Genomic DNA, 26,489 nt, shown 5'->3' with positions numbered 1-26,489 from the left:
AGAGGTGGAGGTAGCTTCCCTGCCGTGCAGATTGCTGGGTGCAGACGCACCCACGTTTAATTGTGTTTTTGTTCCTCGCCAGCAGTACCAGGTCCGACACGTGGAGGCAGTGGCCACCTGGGAGTTCGGGACTTGGCGGCTCCAGTATTCCCGGGGTCTGGTGGCGGAGGAAATCGTGTGGTTCCGGTTCTGCTTTGGACAGGCGTCTCCTATCTTCGAGCCTGCCCACACGACACCTTGTAATTTGACCTCTGATCTATTGTGTAATCTGTTGTGTTTGTTGTGCACGTTCGCAACAGTAAAGTGTTGTTATTTGACCTATTCCATTGTCCGTTCATTTGCGCCCCCTGTTGTGGGTCCGTGTACTTACACTTTCCCAACAACTATGTTATCATGATTGTATTTGTTTGATTGCCCGGGCCTACTTTGATGTTACATATACCTGGAACGTGGCCTGTTTGTCAGTTCCTTTCCTTTCCAAAACCACTGTTAATTGTCTGCCAGCATTCTTAATATCTATTACTTTTTGACACTGTGGTGTTTGTGTGTAATATTGCTCAATCCAAACAGCTATTTCCAATAAATGACTTTAAGGACAGTGTAATGATTTCTTTCAGAGACGGTCATTAACTGAAGGAAATTTCAGACTGTGGGAAGACAAATGTTCAGCATCAGGAAAATTAATGCTGAAAAATTTAACACAAAAATTAACACGTAAACCAAAATACAGAAATGACAATAGTGGCAGTGTATTCTGCATGAAAGGTTGAGTGCACTCATGATCTACTTACACATATCGTAATTGTACCGTGTGGAATCTTGCTAATGTGAACACATGAAAGTGCAGAGGAAAAAATGTGTAATTTTCAAATTTGTCTGAGATGCCTTCATTTAAGATGTCCAGTTCAAATGGGATGAAAACCAGATAACATTTCCTTCAGGTTTCAAGTATCAGTAGTCTTTTCAGTAATGTGCAGGGTCCTTAGAGGGTCTTGGTACAGATTGGAAGTGATTTGGGATGTCTATTAAAATTAGACACACCTCATTTATAAATAAGTGTAAGAGTTGTAAGTCATCTGTCAATCATCACAGCAAGTCAGGTGTGGCTTTTTATAGTCAAGCCAGTTAAGGGATAGAATCATGCACTTTTTTTACAAAAGCGCCAAACATTGTCCAGGGACTCTTTAGGTTATATTAAGTCATGTCAAAGCGGGAGACATTTGATTTTAGCCCTGTATCCTGCTTTTTTAAAAAGGATGTTTGCATGGTTATAATACAGTGTATATTTTGCTATTCATATGACAATACGATCATATGGTTATTATGTAGGGGCCAGTGATCAAGATTGGACATTGTTATGCTGTAGAGAATGGCTACTGCAACTAGTGCAAAGCTATACTGAGCTTATGTGATCATGTATCGTGTGTCGTCATACGTTGTCGTACATCCTTATACATTAGCAGGGTGGTATGTTTCAAAATGGAAAGAGGTTAAATTGTAACATTAATTTACCATTATTTTTTAAGAGTGTAAACTATGTTTAAGTGCATTTGTAGCATACTTTTTTACTTTTTCTATGCATGAAAACAGCTTTCAGTCACTTTAAGTAAATTAAATATAAAGTCATGATTTTATGTTATGGAAGATCTAGCATAAGGTAAACTGAGTGTTTTAAATTGTAAACTAAATGGTTATGGCCATAAAAACAAAATTGATTTCTTGTAATTAATAAAAAAGCATTTCTTTCAGTTCAAACACTGTTGTTATTTTAGAGTGTAAATATGTTAGAGTGCATGAGTAGCATCTTTCCTTTGCCCTATGCTCGCAAACAGCTATATTGCATAGGTATATTGATATTCACAATGAGTTAGACAATATTTAGTCACTTTCCCTAGATTAACGCTTTTTCTAAGAGTGTAAGCACACTGAAGTACATTCAAAGCATCCCTACTCAGCCTTAATTCATTTTTCATAACCTTCAAGTTTATATTATAAACTTAAATAGACATTTGGATAAGAGTTTGTCATGAATTACGTATATGCTGTAGAAGGCTGAAAATGGTTATTCTGTTAAACCCAAGTTTTTAGAGTGTAGACGTTTATGGATTCAATGTCTCCCGATCTTATATACTTCAGGACACTATAAGGTACCTCGGATAAAGTTTTGGCACTTTTGTAAAAAAGTGCATGATTTTCCTAAAATTTGTCCCTTAGCCACCGGACTATTAGTTTCTGTTGGGGAACAACAGGCAGGAAGCAGTGCAGCACTCAGAGCTCACACTTCAGCTCTTGTTAACTAGGTCAGAGTGCTGAGGATCTTTTAGACCAGTGATTTTCAACCTTTTTTGAGCCGCGGCACCCTTTTTATATTTACAAAATCCTGCAGCACACCACCAACCAAAATAATATTATAATGCTATTACCTCTGGTTTTGCGCAAAACCCAATTATCGCAATAGAAAATCGATACAGAAAACACTGCATTTCGAAAATCCTCAAGCATTTTGCGCTCTGATCTCAAGTAGGGCTGTCACGATTAGGAATTTCTGGAGACGATTAATTGTCAGACAAATAATTGCGATTGACGAATATATTGTCTAATTTTTTTTCTTTTTTTCCCCTTCTTTATATTCTACTATTGTAGTATAATTACACAACTCTGGAAGAACGTTTGGCTTCTGTGAGTGGAGAAACTGGGAATGGTGCAACATTTTTATTTTTATCTTCATTTTACATACAGTCCCAACTTTTTCTGATTTGTGGTTGTTTCTGTTGCATTTCTGAAATTGTTTCTCCTCATCAGTCACGTTTTGTGCTTAAACACTGCATTAAGCTCAAGATTGAACAAATAAATACCTTTGGAAAATAACAGCTGTTAAAGTTCAGAGTTCTCACCTGCTTTTTGTGATCTCTGCGTCTGAACATTGTTTTTTTTTTTTGTGGCTCAGTTCATTCATATATTCTCATTTTTTAAATATGTTTTTAAAGATATTTGACCATTTATTTCATCTCATGATCTCATAAATTCAGCATACGACGCGCACATGGTGTGAACAGGACGGTAACGGCAGAATCACACCTTTAGAGAAAGTTCAGAGAGAAGTAAAGGCAGCTTCATGTTTTGGTTTTGTTTACTCGGGTTAAAATCCTCTCTCTGCTCCGCGCTCGCTGCGCACTGAACGTGTCGCGCCTGCATTCAGGAATCTCCCTCACCCACCCCCTCCCCTCCCTGACCCCCTCCCCTCCCTCGCAGTCTGCAGCCTGTTAACTCCGCGCGCGCGCACACACACAGGCACAGACACACACACCGACAGCTCTGCATTTTAGACGGCTTTTGAAGGAGACGGCACTGTTTTAATCGGCCGTCAGCCTCCTTGTTATTGTCCCGCCTTAAGACGAGAGCGAGGCTGCAGCACGTTTGACATCAGATTCTGAGTCGTTTTATGCTTTATGAATAAAATAAATAATTCACGGTAATCGCGAATATGAAAAATACCCACGGCACCCCTGACGATCGATCACGGCACCCTAGGGTGCCGCGGCACCCCGGTTGAGAATCACTGTTTTAGACAAACATAGTTCCCCAGATTCTCTAACTTTTCTGATTATATTATGGACTGTAGATGATGGAATCCCTAAATTCCTTGCAATTGAAAGTTGAGAAACATTGTTCTTAAACGGTTGGGCTATTTGTTCATGCAGTTGTTCACAAAGTGGTGATCCTCGCCCCATCTTTGCTTGTGAATGGCTGAGACTTTTGGGGATGTTCCTTTTACACCCACTCATGAGTGTCGTCAGTTCCCAAACACTTATTGAGTGTTGTTAGAAGGAAAGGTGATGTAACACAGTGGTAAACATACCACTGTCCCAGCTTTTTTGATACATGTTGCAGGCATCAATTTCAAAATGAACAAATATTTGCACAAAAACAATAAAGTTTATCAGTTTGAACATTAAATAGCTTGTCTTTGTGGTGTATTCAATTGAATATAGGTTGAAGAGGATTTGCAAATCATTATATTCTGTTTTTATTTACATTTTACACAACGTCCCAACTTCATTGGAATTGGGGATGTAATTATGAACATAGCAACAAACAACCGACACATACACACACACACACACACACACACATACATATAAGCTTTAAAACCTTTTTGCTTACTTCCAAACAGAATTACTGTTTTATTGTTTGTTCTTCTGCTCAATAAAATAATGGTGTTTCCTGAAGATCCGAGCATTATGTCACAGATCCAAACTGTGATTTTGTGTCTGTAACAAGTATGCTCCTGTTTAGTCACAGACAAAATAAATAAATAAATACATAAATAAAAATAAAAAAACCTTTTCCCATTTTCCCCATTTGTTTGTCTTTTATAACTCAGTGATTGCATAATTGTTGGGTAATTTTGAGTGTTTTGCTGAAGTGTTTTGAGCCACGTTTACTTTTGCTGTTATCATACTGTTAGATCTATTAATGTGTATAAATTTATTTTTTAATTTATTGCATTATTATGTTATCATGATTGTATTTGTTTGATTGCCCGGGCCTACTTTGATGTTACACATACCTGGAACGTGGCCTGTTTGTCAGTTCCTTTCCTTTCCAAAACCACTGTTAATTGTCTGCCAACATTCTTATTATCTATAAATTTTGACACTATGGTGTTTGTGTGTAATATTGCTCATTCCAAGGGGGCACAGTGGGCACAGTTCTGATAACTGATAATTATCGAAGATAATGTTTTCCTTATTGGATTATCTTTTCAGATAACTTTGAAAACCATCACTGGAATAATTATCTTCTGATAATGTTTTTATCTTCTGATAATTTTTTATCCAATAATTTTTAGACCGATAACGCCACAAACAAAGCTGAACAGCTACAACATCTCATAAAATTTAAAATCAGTTGAGCACCTAGCTGTTAAATGTTTTATAAAGTGAAAATATCAGATATATGTTTTACTTTTAAAGTAATGCACTAATTTTTAAGGTGCATTATGGGTAGGATAGGGTAATCTCAGTATGTTCACAACATGAAAAATGCATTTGAGACACTCTGATCAGGCTCCACAGACAACAGCATTAAACTCTAGTGGCTAAAACTCTTGTGAATATATTCTGTGGGTTTATAGATGTTATTGTGTTTGCGTTTATTAAATTGTGTTTATTAAATTCCACGCATCTTAAACGTAGCAGAGTAGCAGACACAGATAATCTGAAATTTGTTTTGGCAAATCTCTACTGCCATCTACTGGCCAGTCGTGTTCATGGCAGTATTCAAACTGAAGCTGGGCTGATATTTTCAATCACTGTACTCTGTTCCATTCGCTCTATTGATGTATCCCATAATCCCTTGCGCACCAGAGAGTCGCTGCAGTCAAACAACATATAGAGAATCCACATGATGACAATTGTAAATGAATATTATACTACAAAAATGTAATTTTTTATGCTTTTCATCACGTTAATAAGAGACTGCTGCATGATACCCTGAAAACTTGCTAAAACAATTATAACGTTTAATCTGCGTGGAATTTAATAAGCGCAAACCGAATTTCAGACATATATATTTGTCTGGAACAAAGAGGACAAACTGTGTTGTAAAGGACAATAACCAAGACGTTAAAGAGCAAACTTCACTTTCCCCCAGAACGACATGATCATGAAGCGATTGTAGCTCACAGCAGCTCCCATTGAAAATAACGGAGAGACAGTCTGTGATTCTTGCATGTTTACATAAAACAAACGCAATAACAACGTCTATAAACCCAGAGAATATATTCATGAACGTTTTAGGCACAATATAAAAATAGTTTTATGTTGCAATGGTGTTGTCTGTGTGCAGCGGTTAAAGTGCAGCCCAATCAGAACGTCTCAGTGCAGTTCTCAATGTTACTGAGATCTCGTAGCGCGGCGACCTCTTTGAAGTTTTGCGTGATTTGAAACATCAATAAGGCGAATACCACAGAACCGCATGGTGTAAAAGTTCAGAGCGCATGATTTATGTTCTCACACACATTCTACGTTCAAAAACCACACGTCATACTCATGTTTCCAGAAGCAAAACGTAAACAGAAGCTTTTTTATCAAACTTAATTTACAAAAACTCTCAATGGGAGACATCAAAGTAAAAAAAAAAAAAACATTACAAGACAGGTCTGCGGTGTTTGCACGGGCACAGTGCGAGAGGTGGTCATGAGATGTTAAACGCAGCTCATTATTTCATGTATACTAAATGATGCAGGACGCGTGATTAACCTGAAACTCGGTGCGATCCAAAAAATTCTCGCACCAATGAAAAATCAACTGACAAAGGGCCAAAACTCGCACTGGCACCAGTAAATCATGGCAGTGTTCTATTTATTTTGACACCGGTTATATCAGATGGTTATCTAATTACAACTTGGCTTATTTTTTTTGGCATATTTTACAAAAGCACATTTATCTGTAAACTCCAACACACGACACACCTCACATTAACGTGTTGGTTTACATAGAATGAATCAACCAATCAGTGTGCAGAGGCACATTTTACCCAGAATGCCATCTGTCGGTGTTTGTTACAAAACTTCAGAATTAGTGCATTATTCAACATTAAAATATATATGTTATATATTAACTTTGCACAAATGACAGAATTGACATTAAAGTGGATATGACACTTAAAGACAACATAGTCTTATTACATGTAACAAAGGTTATATAATTCGGTCAACCTAAGCGTTTTGGGAAAATGGACGCGATTCTCCTGTTATATATAACATTTGAACGTCCCACCACTGAAAAATGTGCACGCCCGTGACCAGCTTCCCGCTGAGCACCAAGCCTGAAATACGTCACTGCGTGCCGTTGTTTACACTTTTTTTAGCGGCAGAATCTTTGATTAAACACAGCTCACAGGGACTTGTTTGTCGATATGCCTGACCAGTGTGTCACAGCATATTGCACAAACACAAGGGCAAAAGGTTTTAGCCTTTTCAAGTCCAGGCAGATTGATCGAAATCCGTGGTGTTGTGTGATGCATGAAATGTCAGGCTGCCTGTTAAAGATTTTGTATATATGTTATCACTGTTAAACATTTGTACATTTGTCTTCTTTCTCATGAGAACGGTGTTGTGCTGTTTTGCACTTCACCCTGAGAATGTACGTGTTATTCAACCTTGTTTTAGCTTTGTCTTCTTTCTCATGAGAACGGTGTTGTGCTGTTTTGCACCTGTCTTAACCAAGCCTGAGAATTCAATTTTGTTTTAGCACTCTGGGGTCAATCTGAGCTGGGAATGAAGGGCTGGATGTACTTATTATTATAATATAACTTTGTTTTTGCAGCCTCTAACGACTGGGAGTAAGAGAACGTTTTGACTGTTGTGATGTGGTGCTTAGTGTGAAGGAGTGTGAAGGACAGGACACTTCAGGCAGATGCAGAACAGCTGATAACTGCAACAGACGAACGAGATGTGCTGACCTGTGTAAAAGAAAGTGTTCTTCCTTACAGCTGCACTTATTGACGTATGCGTTTATGTTACGGGAAGAAACTTGTCTTGCGTCATCACCCCCACCCTTAGGACAAGTTTCTTGTTTATGTGATGAGGGCGTCTCTTAATAAAAAGAGCGGAAAAGCAGGCCAGACTTTAGTGTAGCCTTGGTGTACAGCCTGACTGCACTCCGCGCGTAAAATTTGACTTTCTGTCTCACTGGTGTTTCTTGACTCTGTTTGTCTTGTTAAAGGTTTTAAAAATGTTTGGAGGAGAAAATACCCAACACTGCCACTCGCTCCGCTCGCACACCTGCATTTGCTCCAGACAGCAGACACTTTCCTCTACCGTCTCCATGTTCTCGCACCGCTCACAGGAACACCTAAAATGTCAACCCCAAATAATATGTTCACAATAATCTTGAAATGGTCAAGGAACTTACGTAGTAAACACGGCGCCGGCATGTTCACTGTTGTTTTGGCGATCTTTTTCGAAACTTTCACCGTTTATTTTCTATTCTTTCATGAAAATAACGTAACTAAACATGGATAAATGCAATGCCAGGCACTCGAAAACAGCAAAACCCAAAGGTAATGATGGTGGTCCACAAATAATAGCTACACTGTCACGGCTCCAGAATAATAACAAAGGCAGTAAACAGACGCTTGAATCGAAAATACTATACAGTAATTAGACTGTTATAAACAGCAGCAACAAAAATCAAAGCCTCCCTTACCATTCCATATTCTGCAGCCTTTCAAAATCCATCGGAATTGGCAGGTCTCTTGCCTCTGTGTCGGCTCCGCCGTAAACACCGTCGGCATTATTTTCGCTGTCAGAATGCTCCTGGTTTGAATGTTCGTCTGAAAGATACGGCTCCAGCTGTAGGGTCTAATCACTGCTGCGACATCCTCAGGATCCAAGTCAGAAATAATCCACACTTGAAGAGGAGTCAGAAAAGTTCTTGATCTCGTCAGTGTCCGTGCTGAGGTCCATCTGTTCCTGTTGTTAATCTAACAGACAAAGATGGGACTCTACATGCTGTGATGTCACGGCATCACGTGACCGCTGATGGAACGCTACCAGCGCGCTTTCCAAGAAACACACTTTTGAGAAACTGTACAAACTTTATTTCTCAGTGGTAATAATTAAAACCACTTTCAACTTACTATACTGTATGTATATTTTGATATTTATATTAGTTTTACCTAATTTTTTAGGTGTCATATCCACTTTAATGGAGTTATTCTATCAGTATTAATTTTATTTACACCAAACCATAACTCAGCAGTGCTTTATTTTCCAAGACCTTGGCCTGACGGCAGTGCTGTGATTGGGTAGAGAGGTGAGCTTTGTTGCTCCTTTCAGTTGTTTCTGTGCTTGAAGCCATGTAATAAACTGAAGTTTCCAGCAAGAGCAGGACACTCAAAGACAGGAGTGCTGACTCATTGTTTGGGTCTGTGGTCGCCTTTGATGCTTTTAGAAACGATCGTGATGTTAAAACTCAAAATCAGCTTGTTAGTAGTTGCAAGTGTACCGGAGACAATACTGGAATTTATCGGTTATCTATAACTTCCAATACATTTTTGGGTGGTTTATCGTTTTAACTTTATCAAAGGTAACTTTTCAGTTATCTGATTATCTGTTATCAAAGTTAAATTTTTTGGTTATCTGTGCCCACCACCGGTAAATACCAACACACACGTCACATCACATTAACATATTGGTTTTTACATAGAATGAATGAGTCAACCAATCAGTGTTTGTGGAGGCTCATTTACCCATAATCCCTTTGGCATCTGTCTGTGTTTGTTACAAAACTTCAGAATTAGTGCATTATTTAAAATTAAAAGATATGTGTTATATTTTAAATTTGTACAAATCACAGAATTGACATTAATGGAGTTATATTTTTTTTTATCAAAACCATAAGTCAAAACTGCTTTATTTTCCAAGACCTCTGTCTCACAGTGGCACAGCTGAATCCTGTTAAGGAATAACGGCTTGGTGCGTGTGTGCGTATGCGCTTTGCTCCTCTCAACTGCTTCACTGCTGTAAAATATGTAGTAAACAGAAGCTTCCAGCAGTGGGCAAGGCACACAAAGACAGACGTTGTTGCAAGTGTACCAGCAACGATACTGGAAGTTATCGGTTAGCTGTAGCTTCAGATACATTTTGGGATGTTTTATCTGTTTATTTTTATAAAGACAACTTTTCAGTAGCTGTTATCAAAGCTAACTTTTTAGTTAGCTCTGCCCACCACTGACCATTCTGGCATTCCAGCTGCTGGTGGATAAAAACAGGGACAGTGTCTGGGAGTGGTGGTGTAGGAGGTGTGCTTGGTGGTGGATGGTCCAATGACATACGTATACTCAACAAAAATATAAACGCAACACTTTTGGTTTTGCTCCCATTTTGTATGAAATGAACTCAAAGATCTAAAACTTTTTCCACATACACAATATCACCATTTCCCTCAAATATTGTTCACAAACCAGTCTAAATCTGTGATAGTGAGCACTTCTCCTTTGCTGAGATAATCCATCCCACCTCACAGGTGTGCCATATCAAGATGCTGATTAGACACCATGATTAGTGCACAGGTGTGCCTTAGACTGCCCACAATAAAAGGCCACTCTGAAAGGTGCAGTTTTGTTTTATTGGGGGGGGATACCAGTCAGTATCTGGTGTGACCACCATTTGCCTCATGCAGTGCAACACATCTCCTTCGCATCATCCATGAAGAGAACACCTCTCCAACGTGCCAAACACCAGCGAATGTGAGCATTTGCCCACTCAAGTCGGTTACAACGACGAACTGGAGTCAGGTCGAGACCCCGATGAGGACGACGAGCATGCAGATGAGCTTCCCTGAGACGGTTTCTGACAGTTTGTGCAGAAATTCTTTGGTTATGCAAACCGAATGTTTCAGCAGCTGTCCTAGTGGCTGGTCTCAGACGATCTTGAAGGTGAACATGCTGGATGTGGAGGTCCTGGGCTGGTGTGGTTACACATGGTCTGCGGTTGTGAGGCTGGTTGGATGTACTGCCAAATTCTCTGAAACGCCTTTGGAGACGGCTTATGGTAGAGAAATGAACATTCAATACATGAGCAACAGCTCTGGTTGACATTCCTGCTGTCAGCATGCCAACTGCACGCTCCCTCAAATCTTGCGACATCTGTGGCATTGTGCTGTGTGATAAAACTGCACCTTTCAGAGTGGCCTTTTATTGTGGGCAGTCTAAGGCACACCTGTGCACTAATCATGGTGTCTAATCAGCATCTTGATATGGCACACCTGTGAGGTGGGATGGATTATCTCAGCAAAGGAGAAGTGCTCACTATCACAGATTTAGACTGGTTTGTGAACAATATTTGAGAGAAATGGTGATATTGTGTATGTGGAAAAAGTTTTAGATCTTTGAGTTCATCTCATACAAAATGGGAGCAAAACCAAAAGTGTTGCATTTATATTTTTGTTGAGTGTAGTTAGATTTATTACGAGCGACAGCAAAAACTTTGGAGAAAAATGTCTTCCTTCAAACATAAATGCAGTAGAAATAACTGAAGAGAAGAGAAGAGAGCAAAGCTGACTAAATTAGACAGTAGGGCTGCTCGATTATGGAAAAAACAGTATCACGATTATTTAGGTAAATATTGAAATTACGATTATACAAACAATTTTTTTTTTTTGGTTACACAATGCATTTATTCAGCATTTCTCTCACTCTAAAAAAAAAAATTGTTATACGTGTCACAGGACTGCTCATTTATGGAGCAGTTTTCTGAAGAAAAATCCTTGGAAATGTTTTTGCTGTTGTTTGTTTACCTCAGAATTTCTGATTACTGTTTAAAAAAGTTTAGAACACTTTTAATTAAAATAGCTAAATAAATCAATAAATGGTTCTTTAGAAACCTTTCATCTGTAAATTAAAACCACCTGTTATTTCAGATTAGATAATTTCTCGTTTAACATAAGGAACCTCGGACATTTATTTTTAGACAAAATAACATGGAAATTTGTACATTTTTTTTTTAAGTCTGGTAGATTATTTATATCTCATTTCAACCAGAAAAACAGACACTGTACACAAATACAAATGTTTAATATAAATGCAACAGGAAATAATTTAACAATGACTGCAGTGTGATTGTAAAGTAGGATTTCTATGACATAAACCTCATGAATCATGATGAATTTTTTTAAATGGTCATTTCAACTATGTGAAATATGTAATTGCCTTTAATGTTGTTATCAGGACAGAGTCATTTCTAAAATATGAATTTGAGCACAATAAGTGGAGAGCTTCTACCGGTGCAAATGTCTTTGTACTTTGATTCGTGGACATTTTTAATGATCCGTTCATTTATTGTTAAAATATAAAATGAAACAGCTTTTTAAAAAAAAATAAAATAGTTGCTGTTGAAAGAGCCTTTTATTTAGAAGCAGGTGATGTTCTGCTGGATTCTCAGGACCAGATGAAGGTCTGTTCTGCAGCTTTGAACTCTGGTGGTTTTGCTGAAAGACACTTTTGTCCTATTTTGAAGAGCAGAGATGTTTTCTTTTGACTGGACTTCGTGGTGTTCAGCTCATCAATGGAAGTTTGGTTGTCTGCACAGCAAATGTTCCTGATTAGGACAAATAAAAATATTTCTTTAAATATAAAGAAACACTAAACAGTTTATATATAAAAAAGGAAAAAAATGGGGAAAAACGATGGAAAAAAAACGCCCGAAAAAATAAGTTATTTAAAGTTGAGCTTTTGTGGTGTCTGAAAAAAAGCTGTAGCTTTATTTGGTAAAAATAAAAAAGACTGAACCATTTACAAATTAAAGCATTCACTCAGATCAACTGTGCTAAAAGGCTAAGCTAACGTTAGCCGATCATTCACAACACTGCAGTTCAGTAAATGTCACGTTTTATTTTTACATTATTCTCAGCTCGATAAAGCTGCAGAACTAAACTCCGTTGGGCAAACTGGGACTTCGCATATATCCAAAAAGTGGGAGATTTCAGACTGAGTGGGTTTGCTCCATCCCCCCGGCTGCCTGCCTCGCTCTGCCCAGGAATGATGCCTGAAGGCCGGCTTCTCCGTGCGGGTCGGCCCGTTGTCACGGTTCGATCGATCCCTCGGTTGGCGTCACTCCGAAAAGTAGCTGAAAAATGCTTCTCCCAGCAGGGTGATTGGAGAATCATTCTACTGCTGTTTTAAAAGCTTTTTTGTGGTTCAGGTGACACAAATTCAAGAAGGCAATCGCTGAACTTTTTTCAGGTTGTGGAAACAGCCAGAGTGTGATGTAGCCGCAATCTCTGCCCCCTTGCCGCTTCCGAAGCAACCCGTCTGACGTCATGCATCTTGGGACATGTTGACGGATTGGCCTGATGAAAGGCCCTTAAATCGTTTCACTCGATTATACGAGTTTGGAGATCGATTGATACAAATATCGATATTGCGATCGAAATTCGGTTAATTGCACAGCCCTGTTAGACGGTTTTGGATTTTCCAGCACAGCCAGCAGCCCACCGATGAGTCCGGGGTCCTGGGCCGCTCCTCTTGTTTCTGACGTTTCCGGTGACAGTCGCGTCAACTGAGAGATCGTTTTCCAAGTTAAAAATGATCAAGAAAGTACCTGAGGAGCTCCACGGGGCTGAGTGGCTTAGCTGTCTTCTCCACTGAAAACTCAAGAGCCAGAGAGTTGGACATTAGGGATGTTATAGAGGATTTTTCCCAGTGCCAAGCTCACAAGACGCCCTTCCACGGAGCCAAATATTTTTCGGGGAACTTGGGGTATTTTATAATAATCTGACTGATGGGTTGCCACGCCTCTTCCCTGTTCAATCACCACTTTGCGCCAATTTCACGAGAGGTCTGTGTTTTTCAGGCACCTTAACACTTGCACAAATTTGATCCCTGCACTGCCGCACAATTCGCCATGCCAATGTCCTGTTCTGTCCCACTTGATGCCAGGCTATATAAAATAATAATTTCGTAGCTAATGATGCATTTGTTCTCAGAACTTGGCAGATGATGAAACCATTCTCTCATTACTTCCAGAATCACAGAAAAATTATCTACAGCTGCAGGTTGTCTTGTGCGCGTCATGCAGTCTGCCAAGGATGTAATAAAATCATCGGCGTTTATTTATTTACTTGTCTGTCTGTCTGTTAGCAAGATTACGTCAAAACTACTGCATTGATTTGTACAAAATTTTCACCACAGGTAGATATAAGGCCATGGAAGACTCCATTATTTCTGCATCAAGTTTCAATTTATATAGGCTTTGAAGGATTACTGTTAGCAGGATTACATCAAAACTACTGCCTGGATTCTTACCATATTTGCACCACAGATACATACTGGGCCATGGAAGACTCCATTAAATTTTGGAAGTGATCCGGATCCGGACTGGTTGACATCAGAAATCTCTGATTGCGCTTGTTTGTAATATATATATATACGAGGTCTGTTAGAAAAGTATCCGACCTTTTTATTTGCCCACCTCTTCCACAATTTCTTGGATAGTCACACGACTGAAAAGCCACCGAAAGCCGTCTGAATCTTCCGAATGGTGGGAAGAGGTGGGCATGTCACAACATTTCCTGTGAGGCTTCAACAAGGTGGCGCTTTTGCTCCACCATCAGCTTCATGCCAAAGCCATCGGCATGAATTTCGCTGCCACTCTTTTCATGGCAAAATCTTCTGTCACAGTGGAATGTGCCGAAAAAGTGCTGATGTCCACCTCTTCCACTATTTCTCGGATAGTCACACGATGGTCCCGCATCACCACAGCGTTAACTTTGGAAATGATCTGGTCATTTCAGCATGTTGATGGCCGACCGGAGTGTGGCTCGCTCTCCACCGTTGTGTGGCCGTCCTTAAACCAGTTGTACCGCTCCTTTATCTGTGTGATGCCCATAGGATCATCACCGAAAGCTGTCTGAATAATCCGAATAGTTTCCACCTGGCTGTTGCCCAGTTTCTGGCAAAATTTGATGCAGTCGCGCTGCTCCAGTTGTTCCGCCATTTCTTTGCAAAGAAAAAAACGACGACAGACTCCACCCATCCTCACACAAAGGCTGCTTACAAGCAAATGACGTAATCGACAGGCGTGAAAAAACTCAAGCATGCGCACGAAGGTCCAAGTTTGGCTCATGCAAGCACACGTGATTCAAATCCATCAGGTTTTTGAAAAAAATAAAAAGGTCAGATACTTTTCTAACAGACCTTATATATATATATATATATATATATATATATATATATATATATATATAGTAATGGCTTGGGGCAGCACGGTGGCTTAGTGGTTACTACTGCTGCCTCACAGTGAGAAGGTAATGGGTTCAATTCCTGCCTGTGGCCTTTCTGTGTGGAGTTTGCATGTTCTTCCCGTGTTTGCGTGGGTTTCCTCCGGGTGCTCCGGTTTCCTCCCACATCCAAAGACATGCAGGTTAGGTGGATTGGACTCTTTAAATTGTCCATAGGTGTGCGAGTGGGTGTGAATGTGTTTGTTTGTCTGTTTCTGGCCCTGTGACAGACTGGCGTCCTGTCCTGGGTGTATCCCGTCTTGCGCTCTATGACTGCTGGGATAGGCTCCAGCCCCCTGCGACCCTTAATTGGACTAAGAGGTTGAAGATGAGTGTGTGTGTGTGTGTGTGTGTGTGTGTGTGTGTAATGCATGGTAAGACAGTTGCATTTTCATTCCTTCTTATGAGTTAGATAATGTGTCTGTAAAGTTATGTTTATTATAGATGTAACAGATTCTTGACCTCTTAAAAATTTTCTAATACAATAACCCAAGTCATTTATGATTGTAAAATTCAAACACTGTTGGTTAAAATCTACATAGACCTCATAGTGTGGGTGGGTGCGTGCATGTGCGTGATTGCGCGTGAATGCCTAATAACTAGTAACATGCGCGTAGGGCCTGTCAGTATATCTTACATTGGGGCCTGTGCTGAGGTTGCTATGCCACTGCTTATGTTGATGTCACTCCCCCAGTTTAAAACCACCTGAGGATGGAGACTGATGTGGTGCAAAGGTGTCATCCTCACAGATATCAACAACTCGGAACGCTTCTCCATCTGAACCACATCAGAAATTTAAAATTTAGAACACACTATTGCTGTTGAGTTTTACAAAAAGTTTCACTGAGAAGACTGGGCTTAAGCTGGGCTTAAATCTGAGTTCCGTGGTATAGCAGGGCTAATGTGACTCGTCTTGGAACGAGGCCATGCAGAAGATACTGTCCAAGGACCACATGTGATCATAACTGCAAGTGAACCTGTGGTCTTCAGGTCAGCAGGTTGATCCTGGCACAGTGAACCACACTGTGTAAATGCTAACTTGCGCAAGCATTTGTGTAGCTGTGATCTAGTGTGGATTAGTTTTTTGGATCCTGACCAGGAATCCATGACTGGAGGTATGCAGCTGTCCATCACTGTAGACTCATGAAGTCACACCCAACCATGATTGCTGTGCGTCTTGTTTGAGTTTTCAGTTTTCATTTGTGACTTTGAGGGTGAGATTTATTAAAGGTGGATTTATGACTGTTGTGTAACAGTGAAGGTTTGACAGCTGGCCTCGGGCGAAGGCAAGGGACTAAACAAAGCGCCAACAACCGATAGTGTGCTGAAAGAAGTTACAGGTGACTTGGATGTAGAGTTTAGTGCCACATGTACAGAGATGCAAATAAAAGGGCTTTATATCTGTCAGCACTCACACACTGTAAACGCAATCACTTTGTTCAAAAATGCTTCCAGTCATTTAAAAATGGGAGGAGCTCTTACAAATTATGACATATGAGATAAAAATCTTAACTGTCATGTCAGTGTTTGTTGTTTCACAGTAGCTTCCTGTTTGCACACCTATAGACACTTTGGACATCTTGCAGTCTTCAAATATTTTACAATTTTTTTGAAATATTTTTAGGTTTTATTTAATTTTGTTGATGTGTTTTCTGGAATGACCTTTCTCGAGCAGCACACCTACAGTGAGTTTTCGAAACTTATACCCCTATTCCACAGAGCTCTCTTCCTTCCAGTTTCATGCCAAATAGCAAATCGACATCTGAACAAACTTTGAATATGCAGTAGTTACGGCCATCATCGGTACCAGTTGTGAAATTTGTCAAATCAGCGTCATTACACGGTCACATCTGGGTTTTTTAGCCTTAACAGCTTCAATGATGTTCAAACATTTTTAAGGGCCCCATCACACTTAGCACAAATGAAGCACGAATCAGACCAAATGGAAAAAACAGCCAAAATTCTCATCGCATTCCAGAGGGACAGACCTTCGTACAGCCATGTATGAATGTTGTATAAATACTCAGAATGTGTTTTGAAGCCACCTTGAATGATTTGTGCACATTCGGAATGCAGCAGCTCTCGAATATAGATTGACTTCCCAGAGTGGAGGTCGAATGCGGACACAACACAGCATGAAACATGACAGAATAAATAAAAAAATAAAAAGCAGGAAAAATAAATGCAGTGGAATATACAGAATGCACCTCCAATGCTTTATGTGCCACCGAGGTCTGGGTGGAAGGCATGCAAGGGGAGGGGCATGGCAGATTGAGTACTGCGGTCCGCTTTCCTGAAGACCTGATGTGTCTCACTGCTGAATGTCGAATGACATTCAACCCATGGACTGATTACATGTCAGTTCATGGGTTGAATGTCCCACCCACCCCCCCGGTTGCACTTGCATCTTCTCTCTCTCACTCTCTCTCTCTCTGGACATCAGCTGTTTAGTGGACAGGTGGACACCCTGCTGACCAGATGGGTAAAGCGATGCGCACACACATGCACAGCGGGCGATCAGAAGATCCAGCCTTATGCACGCGCAGTGGTTCAATCAGCTCTTCTGACCACACACACACACAGTGGGGTGTGTGGATGATCCAGCCTGATGCATGTGCAGCGGTTCTATAAGCTGTTTTTCCAACTGGACTGAAAGGTGCAGGAGGGGCACAGGAGGCCATGAGATCGCAGGTGGCCTTTCCCCACTTTGAATGCAGCTCTACATTGCTGTGTGCATGTGCTCTACAGTCAAGCTGGCCATGTGATTGTGCCCAACTGTGTGGATTGCACTCAAGAATGATTTCCGAAGATTTGTAATGCAACTCGGATTTGCCCAGAATGTAGTTTGACTGTCTATTCGTGTGGCATTCAGGCTCATTCCTGTTCTAGTGTGACATGAAGGTGTGTGCAGGCACGGTTGGGACATTCGGCCAGGATTCCATGTGCTCGAACAATTCAAATCGCCCTGAACGCTCTCTGAAAAGTGAAATGACCATGGAAATGTGCAGTACACCACGCAAAAATCATGGCTGGCATATGCACTTTTCTGCAGCTATTTTTCCCACTGGTGACACATAGAGGTGATGCTGAGAATTAATAGTGTGAATACATGAAATCATCAGAGTGATGTGCACACCAGAGACACACATACAAACAATTAACACACCTACGTTTGCAATGACAAGGGTGGATATAAAAGCATACGCAAAGTGAGGAGGAAAATGCCGTGAACAATGGCTGCATTAGTGTTATTAGAAGACCTTGCAAAGGTGCAATCCGAGGTGAGCATGTATTTAGGAAACATGAGGATTTACTTGTAAATGACGATAATTGGCTCAGAAGCTGATTCTGATTACCAAGGCTACTTACTGGATTTGTGCGACGGACTGCCCGACCCAGAGCACAGTACGGTGCCAGGGATTGTCTGTGCCCACACAGGTGCTGATCACAGTGGGCTTCCTGACAACAGGGGCATTCCAGCAGGAGCTAGCCAAATAGTCAGGAGTGTGCCTGTCAACCTTGAGCCAAGCCATGCCAGCTGTGTGGAACGAAATCATCTGAATGTCATCCACGTACCTCACATTCCACCATTAAAGCACAATTTGCAGCAAGAGCCGGTAATGTAATTGGAGAAACTGACTGCACACATATTGCTATAAAGCTGCCATCACATGATGAATTTGTTTTTGTTAATAGGAACCATTTTCATTCCATCAGTGTTCAAATCATATGTGATGCACAAATGAATTGGGTTGGGTTGGGAACCGGTTAGAGGCTGGCACGGTGCACAATGGATGGCTGCTTGGTGGTTGAGTAGTTCATTCCTGTAATTGTTCTGCACGAAAACCAGTGGGATCACATTTGGGCATGTGCACATTCAAATATACTTTTGTTATTCTTATTAATGTATTTTTTCTTGATGGTGAAACTAGAGCTGCAGCACTTCTTAACAGGCCCCCCGATTGTCTCCCTGTGTTCAGTATTTGTCAATAAACGTGTGCGTAAAGTTGTGAATGTCGCACACTATCAGCCGCGGTGCATCTCACTTTTTTAACTTCAGTGTGTGTGTGCGCTTTTCTGAGCCCACAGTGTTTACAGCCTCACACACACGCTCCCACTAACATTTTTTCAGTTTCATGTTTATTCCATTTGACAGGGTACCAAAGAAACTATCCCTGTGTGTCTTCATGTCATTGCCAATAATCTGTAGCTGACATCAATCAATCAATTTTTTTATATAGCGCCAAATCACAACAAACAGTTGCCCCAAGGCGCTTTATATTGTAAGGCAAGGCCATACAATAATTATGTAAAACCCCAACGGTCAAAACGACCCCCTGTGAGAAGCACTTGGCTACAGTGGGAAGGAAAAACTCCCTTTTAACGGAAGAAACCTCCAGCAGAACCAGGCTCAGGGAGGGGCAGTCTTCTGCTGGGACTGGTTGGGGCTGAGGGAGAGAACCAGGAAAAAGACATGCTGTGGAGGGGAGCAGAGATCGATCACTAATGATTAAATGCAGAGTGGTGCATACAGAGCAAAAAGAGAAAGAAACAGTGCATCATGGGAACCCCCCAGCAGTCTACGGTCTATAGCAGCATAACTAAGGGATGGTTCAGGGTCACCTGATCCAGCCCTAACTATAAGCTTTAGCAAAAAGGAAAGTTTTAAGCCTAACCTTAAAAGTAGAGAGGGTGTCTGTCTCCCTGATCTGAATTGGGAGCTGGTTCCACAGGAGAGGAGCCTGAAAGCTGAAGGCTCTGCCTGCCATTCTACTCTTACAAACCCTAGGAACTACAAGTAAGCCTGCAGTCTGAGAGCGAAGCGCTCTATTGGGGTGATATGGTACTACGAGGTCCCTAAGATAAGATGGGACCTGATTATTCAAAACCTTATAAGTAAGAAGAAGAATTTTAAATTCTATTCTAGAATTAACAGGAAGCCAATGAAGAGAGGCCATATGGGTGAGATATGCTCTCTCCTTCTAGTCCCCGTCAGTACTCTAGCTGCAGCATTTTGAATTAACTGAAGGCTTTTTAGGGAACTTTTAGGACAACCTGATAATAATGAATTACAATAGTCCAGCCTAGAGGAAATAAATGCATGAATTAGTTTTCAGCATCACTCTGAGACAAGACCTTTCTGATTTTAGAGATATTGCGTAAACGCAAAAACGCAGTCCTACATATTGTTTAATATGCGCTTTGAATGACATATCCTGATCAAAAATGACTCCAAGATTTCTCACAGTATTACTAGAGGTCAGGGTAATGCCATCCAGAGTAAGGATCTGGTTAGACACCATTTTTCTAAGATTTGTGGGGCCAAGTACAATAACTTCAGTTTTATCTGAGTTTAAAAGCAGGAAATTAGAGGTCATCCATGTCTTTATGTCTGTAAGACAATCCTGCAGTTTAGCTAATTGGTGTGTGTCCTCTGGCTTCATGGATAGATAAAGCTGGGTATCATCTGCGTAACAATGAAAATTTAAGTAATACCATCTAATAATACTGCCTAAGGGAAGCATGTATAAAGTGAATAAAATTGGTCCTAGCACAGAACCTTGTGGAACTCCATAATTAACTTTAGTCTGTGAAGAAGATTCCCCATTTACATGAACAAATTGTAATCTATTAGACAAATATGATTCAAACCACCGCAGCGCAGTGCCTTTAATACCTATGGCATGCTCTAATCTCTGTAATAAAATTTTATGGTCAACAGTATCAAAAGCAGCACTGAGGTCTAACAGAACAAGCACAGAGATGAGTCCACTGTCCGAGGCCATAAGAAGATCATTTGTAACCTTCACAATGCTGTTTCTGTACTATGATGAATTCTAAAACCTGACTGAAACTCTTCAAATAGACCATTCCTCTGCAGATGATCAGTTAGCTGTTTTACAACTACCCTTTCAAGAATTTTTGAGAGGAAAAGGAAGGTTGGAGATTGGCCTATAATTAGCTAAGATAGCTGGGTCAAGTGATGGCTTTTTAAGTAATGGTTTAATTACTGCCACCTTAAAAGCCTGTGGTACATAGCCAACTAACAAAGATAGATTGATCATATTTAAGATCGAAGCATTAATAATGGTAGGGCTTCCTTGAGCAGCCTGGTAGGAATGGGGTCTAATAAACATGTTGATGGTTTGAATGAGTAACTAATGAAATAACTCAGACAGAACAATCGGAGAGAAAGAGTCGAAACCAAATACCGGCATCACTGAAAGCAAGCCAAAGATAACGATACGTCTTGGGATGGTTATGAGTAATTTTTCTCTAATAGTTAAAATTTTGTTAGCAAAGAAAGTCATGAGTCATTACTAGTTAAAGTTAATGGATACTCAGCTCAATAGAGCTCTGACTCTTTGTCAGCCTGGCTACAGTGCTGAAAAGAAACCTGGGTTGTTCTTATTTTCTTCAATTAGTGATGAGTAGAAAGATGTCCTAGCTTACAGAGGGCTTTTTTATAGAGCAACAGACTCTTTTTCCAGGCTAAGTGAAGATCTTCTAAATTAGTGAGACGCCATTTCCTCTCCAACTTACGGGTTATCTGCGTTAAGCTACGAGTTTGTGAGTTATATCACGGAGTCAGGCACTTCTGATTTAAAGCTCTCTTTTTTAGAGGAGCTACAGCATCCAAAGTTGTCTTCAATGAGGATGTAAAACTATTGACGAGAGACTCTATCTCACTTACAGAGTTTAGGTAGCTACTCTGCACTGTGTTGGTATATGGCATTAGAGAACATAAAGAAGGAATCATATCCTTAAACCTAGTGACAGCGCTTTCTGAAAGACTTCTAGTGTAATGAAACTTATTCCCACTGCTGGGTAGTCCATCAGAGTAAATGTAAATGTTATTAAGAAATGATCAGACAGAAGGGAGTTTTCAGGGAATACTGTTAAGTCTTCTATTTCCATACCATAAGTCAGAACAAGATCTAAGATATGATTAAAGTGGTGGGTGGACTCATTTACTTTTTGAGCAAAGCCAATAGAGTCTAATAATAGATTAAATGCAGTGTTGAGGCTGTCATTCTCAGCATCTGTGTGGATGTTAAAATCGCCCACTATAATTATCTTATCTGAGCTAAGCACTAAGTCAGACAAAAGGTCTGAAAATTCACAGAGAAACTCACAGTAACGACCAGGTGGACGATAGATAGAACAAATAAAACTGGTTTTTGGGACTTCCAATTGGATGGACAAGACTAAGAGTCAAGCTTTCAAATGAATTAAAGCTCTGTCCTGGGTTTTGATTAATTAATAAGCTGGAATTGGAAGATTGCTGCTAATCCTCCGCCTCGGCCCGTGCTACGAGCATTCTGACAGTTAGTGTGACTCGGGGGGTGTTGACTCATTTAAACTAACATATTCATCCTGCTGTAACCAGGTTTCTGTAAGGCAGAATAAATCAATATGTTGATCAATTATTATATCATTTACCAACAGGGACTTAGAAGAGAGAGACCTAATGTTTAATAGACCACAGTTAACTGTTTTAGTCTGTGGTGCAGTTGAAGGTGCTATATTATTTTTTCTTTTTGAATTTTTATGCTTAAATAGATTTTTGCTGGTTATTGGTAGTCTGGGAGCAGGCACCGTCTCTACGGGGATGGGGTAATGAGGGGATGGCAGGGGGAGAGAAGCTGCAGAGAGGTGTGTAAGACTACAACTCTGATGCTCAGACATGTTGACTGATCTGATGGAGGGAGATTCCCATCTCCAAGGGCCTATTTACATGGCTTTGCATATTTAAATAGAGGCATGGAAAGGGCAGAGCTTGGTACATCTGCATGTGCGCTCATTTCCACATTCAGTGGGATATACAAATGGAACATGCGTAGATCCATGCATATGCACATTTTGGTACATCTGGATGTTTTTGTGCTTACATCTGTTTCTGGGTATTAGCGTACACCGTGTTTCAGTAGGAAATCCATGCAAGTCTTTGTACATGAAACCCCCGGTCTGCACTTTATAAGCCAACCTGATAGGAAGCATGCCGGAGTAAGCCGTTTCATCCCTTTTTATTTTTTATTTTTTTCCTTGATTGTGTGGATCATAATAGAACAGTGCTCTGTGGAATAGGGGTATTATTTATGCTTTGTTTTCATCCTCTGGTTGTGTTTGCATGAAGCTGACAGCAGCTAAAAACAGAACAGCAGCACACCTTTGGTAATTAAAAAAAGAACACACTTGTTTTTTAACCAAATACATATAGTCTCTTTCTGAGGATGGCATGAGATAAAAGCACAGGTAAAACCTTCTTACTGTCAATCACCTGTTTCCACATAAACACACAATAATAATAGCTAATGCATTATATTTATATACCTTTTTATATAGGTTTTTATATATAAGTATAGGTTTTTATATAGGTTTTAACAATACTCAAAGACACTTTACAGGTTTAAAAGCAAAGCACTCAAAACAAAACAAAAAAAATCACACATTAAAAGCAATTCTAAAAAAGGTACATTTTGACTTGTGCCTTGAAAGTGGAACCGGTTGGTACAGTCACGGATCTGTTTGGGGAGAGAGTTCCAGAGGGAGGGGGTAGCTATGGAAAATGCTCTTTCACCCCGGGTCTGGTGCTAGGTCCTGAGTGGCGCTGACAGGAGGTTGGCATCAGAGGAGCGGGAAGGAGTGTGATGGTGGGGCGTGAAGTAGGAGGGAGCCTGATTGTGAAGGGCTTTGTGTGTGAGGAGAGGATTTTGAAGGTGGATCTGCTGTGGGACAGGAAGCAATGGAGATTCTTGAGAACAGGGGTGATGTGGTCACGGGAGCAGGTGTGTGTGAGCAGACGAGCAGCAGAGTTCTGAATGTACTGGAGTTTATTGAGGACTTTTGAAGAAGTACCATAGAAGATGCTGTTGCAGTAGTCTAACCTGGATGTGATAAAGGCATGGATCAAGGGTTTCTGCGGCAGAAAAAGAGAGTGACTTACGAAGAAGATGACCAATATTCTTGAGATGGAAAAAAAAGTGGTTCTAGTGATTTGATTGAGTGGTGTTCAAAAAGACAGGTTGTTATCAAAAATGACTCCAAGGTTGCGGATGTAAGGAGAGGGAGATGGGGTGGAGTTATCATGTTAGGCAGAAGCTGTGGTGATATTGGGGGGGGGAGGGGGATTTTGGGACGAATAATGATTATTTAGATTTGGCACAGTTGAATTTGAGAAAGTTGTTTGCATCCAGGACTTAATCTCAGTGAGGCAGTTAGTGAGAGTGGAGTGAGTTGCAGTGGTGATGGATTTGGTGTTAATGTAGAGCGTCATCAGTGTAAGAGTGAAATCAAGTTCCATTCTTTATTCTCATTGTGCAAGACACAGGGATCTTGGCAATCTATGCATTCACCGAGCATTCTCTGTTCTATCCCTGTGCGACCACCAGCAATCATGGAGTCCTGTGTGTCCACTGAGCTTCCTTTGTGTTTCCTCTGTGCATCCTCTGTGCCACACTATAGCGACCTATGGCATTCTTTGATCATCTATTCAGCGGTGCTTCAGCCTCCTAGTAGACCTCCGAGCATTTTTGGGTGACAGTCTTTGCCTAGCTCTCAAACAAGAAACATCCCTAAATGATTTGTTGGACTCTGCCGACTCATTGTAGACATGAGCCTTGGGTTATGCTGGAGGCAAGCTGGGTGGATCTATGCCTCATTACAGCGCTGCACGCTGGCACATCACCATGGATGCCATTCATGTCTGATCACATCTCCTCTCTAAAAAAAAAAGAACAAAAACCTGTGCATCGGCTTTGTCATGCTATGACTGACACAGCAAAAGGATTAGTTGCATGTTTTAATATTTTGTCCGTTGGCAAATTTGTCAGTCTCTTGTGGAGTTGGGGTGCTAATGGACAGATGATGTCACATTTTCACAGAGATCTGCACTGAGCAGAAGTATTTTACCGGTTTATAGACATACTGTATACAGTAGTGTTCAGAATAATAGTAGTGCTATGTGACTAAAAAGATTAATCCTGGTTTTGAGTATATTTCTTATTGTTACATGGGAAACAAGGTACCAGTAGATTCAGTAGATTCTCACAAATCCAACAAGACCAAGCATTCATGATATGCACACTCTTAAGGCTATGAAACTGGGCTATTAGTAAAAAAAAGTAGAAAAGGGGGTGTTCACAATAATAGTAGCATCTGCCCGTGACGCTACAAACTCAAAACTATTATGTTCAAACTGCTTTTTTTTAGCAATCCTGGAATCACTAAACTAGTGTTTAGTTGTATAACCACAGTTTTTCATGATTTCTTCACATCTGCGAGGCATTAATTTTGTTGGTTTGGAACCAAGATTTTGCTCATTTACTAGTGTGCTTGGGGTCATTGTCTTGTTGAAACACCATTTCAAGGGCATGTCCTCTTCAGCATAAGGCAACATGACCTCTTCAAGTATTTTGACATATCCAAACTGATCCATGATACCTGGTATGCGATATATAGGCCCAACACCATAGTAGGAGAAACATGCCCATGTCATGATGCTTGCACCACCATGCTTCACTGTCTTCACTGTGAACTGTGGCTTGAATTCAGAGTTTGGGGGTCGTCTCACAAACTGTCTGCGGCCCTTGGACCCAAAAAGAACAATTTTACTCTCATCAGTCCACAAAATATTCCTCCATTTCTCTTTAGGCCAGTTGATGTGTTCTTTGGTAAATTGTAAGCTCTTCTGCACATGTCTTTATTTAACAGAGGGACTTTGTGGGGGATTCTTGCAAATAAATTAGCTTCACACAGGCATCTTCTAACTGTCACAGCACTTACAGGTAACTCCAGACTGTCTTTGAACATCCTGGAGCTGATCAATGGGTGATCCTTTGCCATTCTGGTTATTCTTCTATCCATTTTGATGGTTGTTTTCCGTTTTCTTCCACGTGTCTCTGGGTTTTTTGTCCATTTTAAAGCATTGGTGATATAGGGGACACCTGATTCACACCTGTTTGTTCCACAAAATTGACAATCTCAGTGACTGAATGCCACACTACTATTATTGTGAACACCCCCTTTCTACTTTTTTACTAATAGCCCAATTTCATAGCCTTAAGAGTGTGCATATCATGAATGCTTGGTCTTGTTGGATTTGTGAGAATCTACTGAATCCACTGGTACCTTGTTTCCCATGTAACAATAAGAAATATACTCAAAACCTGGATTAATCTTTTTAGTCACGTAGCACTACTATTATTCTGAACACTACTCTATATACTGTATATATGTATTTGGGGGAGCTGATGGTCTAGTGGTTAAGGTGTTGGGCTTGAATCCAGAAGATCATGGGTTCAAATCCCCGCCTGACTGGAAAATCACTAAGGGCCCTTGGGCAAGGCCTTTAATCCCCTATTGCTCCCGGTGTGTAGTGAGCGCCTTATATGGCAGCACCCTGACATCGGGATGAACGTGAGGCATAATTGTAAAGCGCTTTGAGCGTCTGATGCAGATGGAAAAGCGCTATATAAATGTAGTCCATTTACTGAATACTGAATTTGTGCTTGGTTTGCTGTGGTCTAAAAGCATGATGTCATATTTCCTCACTGTTTGTGTGCCAGGACATCAAACTACTCCGCCGCACCTCCTCGCTGCGCTCCATGTTGTTGCTGCGTCAGTCCTTTCCCCACTTATGCTGAATTGACACCAGAGCATCCTGTGGTGTTTTCCCCAATTTTCTGGTCTCACAAGGGATGC

This window comes from Thalassophryne amazonica, chromosome 16, assembly GCF_902500255.1.
Source record: "Thalassophryne amazonica chromosome 16, fThaAma1.1, whole genome shotgun sequence".
Classification (NCBI taxonomy): domain Eukaryota; kingdom Metazoa; phylum Chordata; class Actinopteri; order Batrachoidiformes; family Batrachoididae; genus Thalassophryne; species Thalassophryne amazonica.
This window is presented reverse-complemented; position numbering follows the sequence as displayed.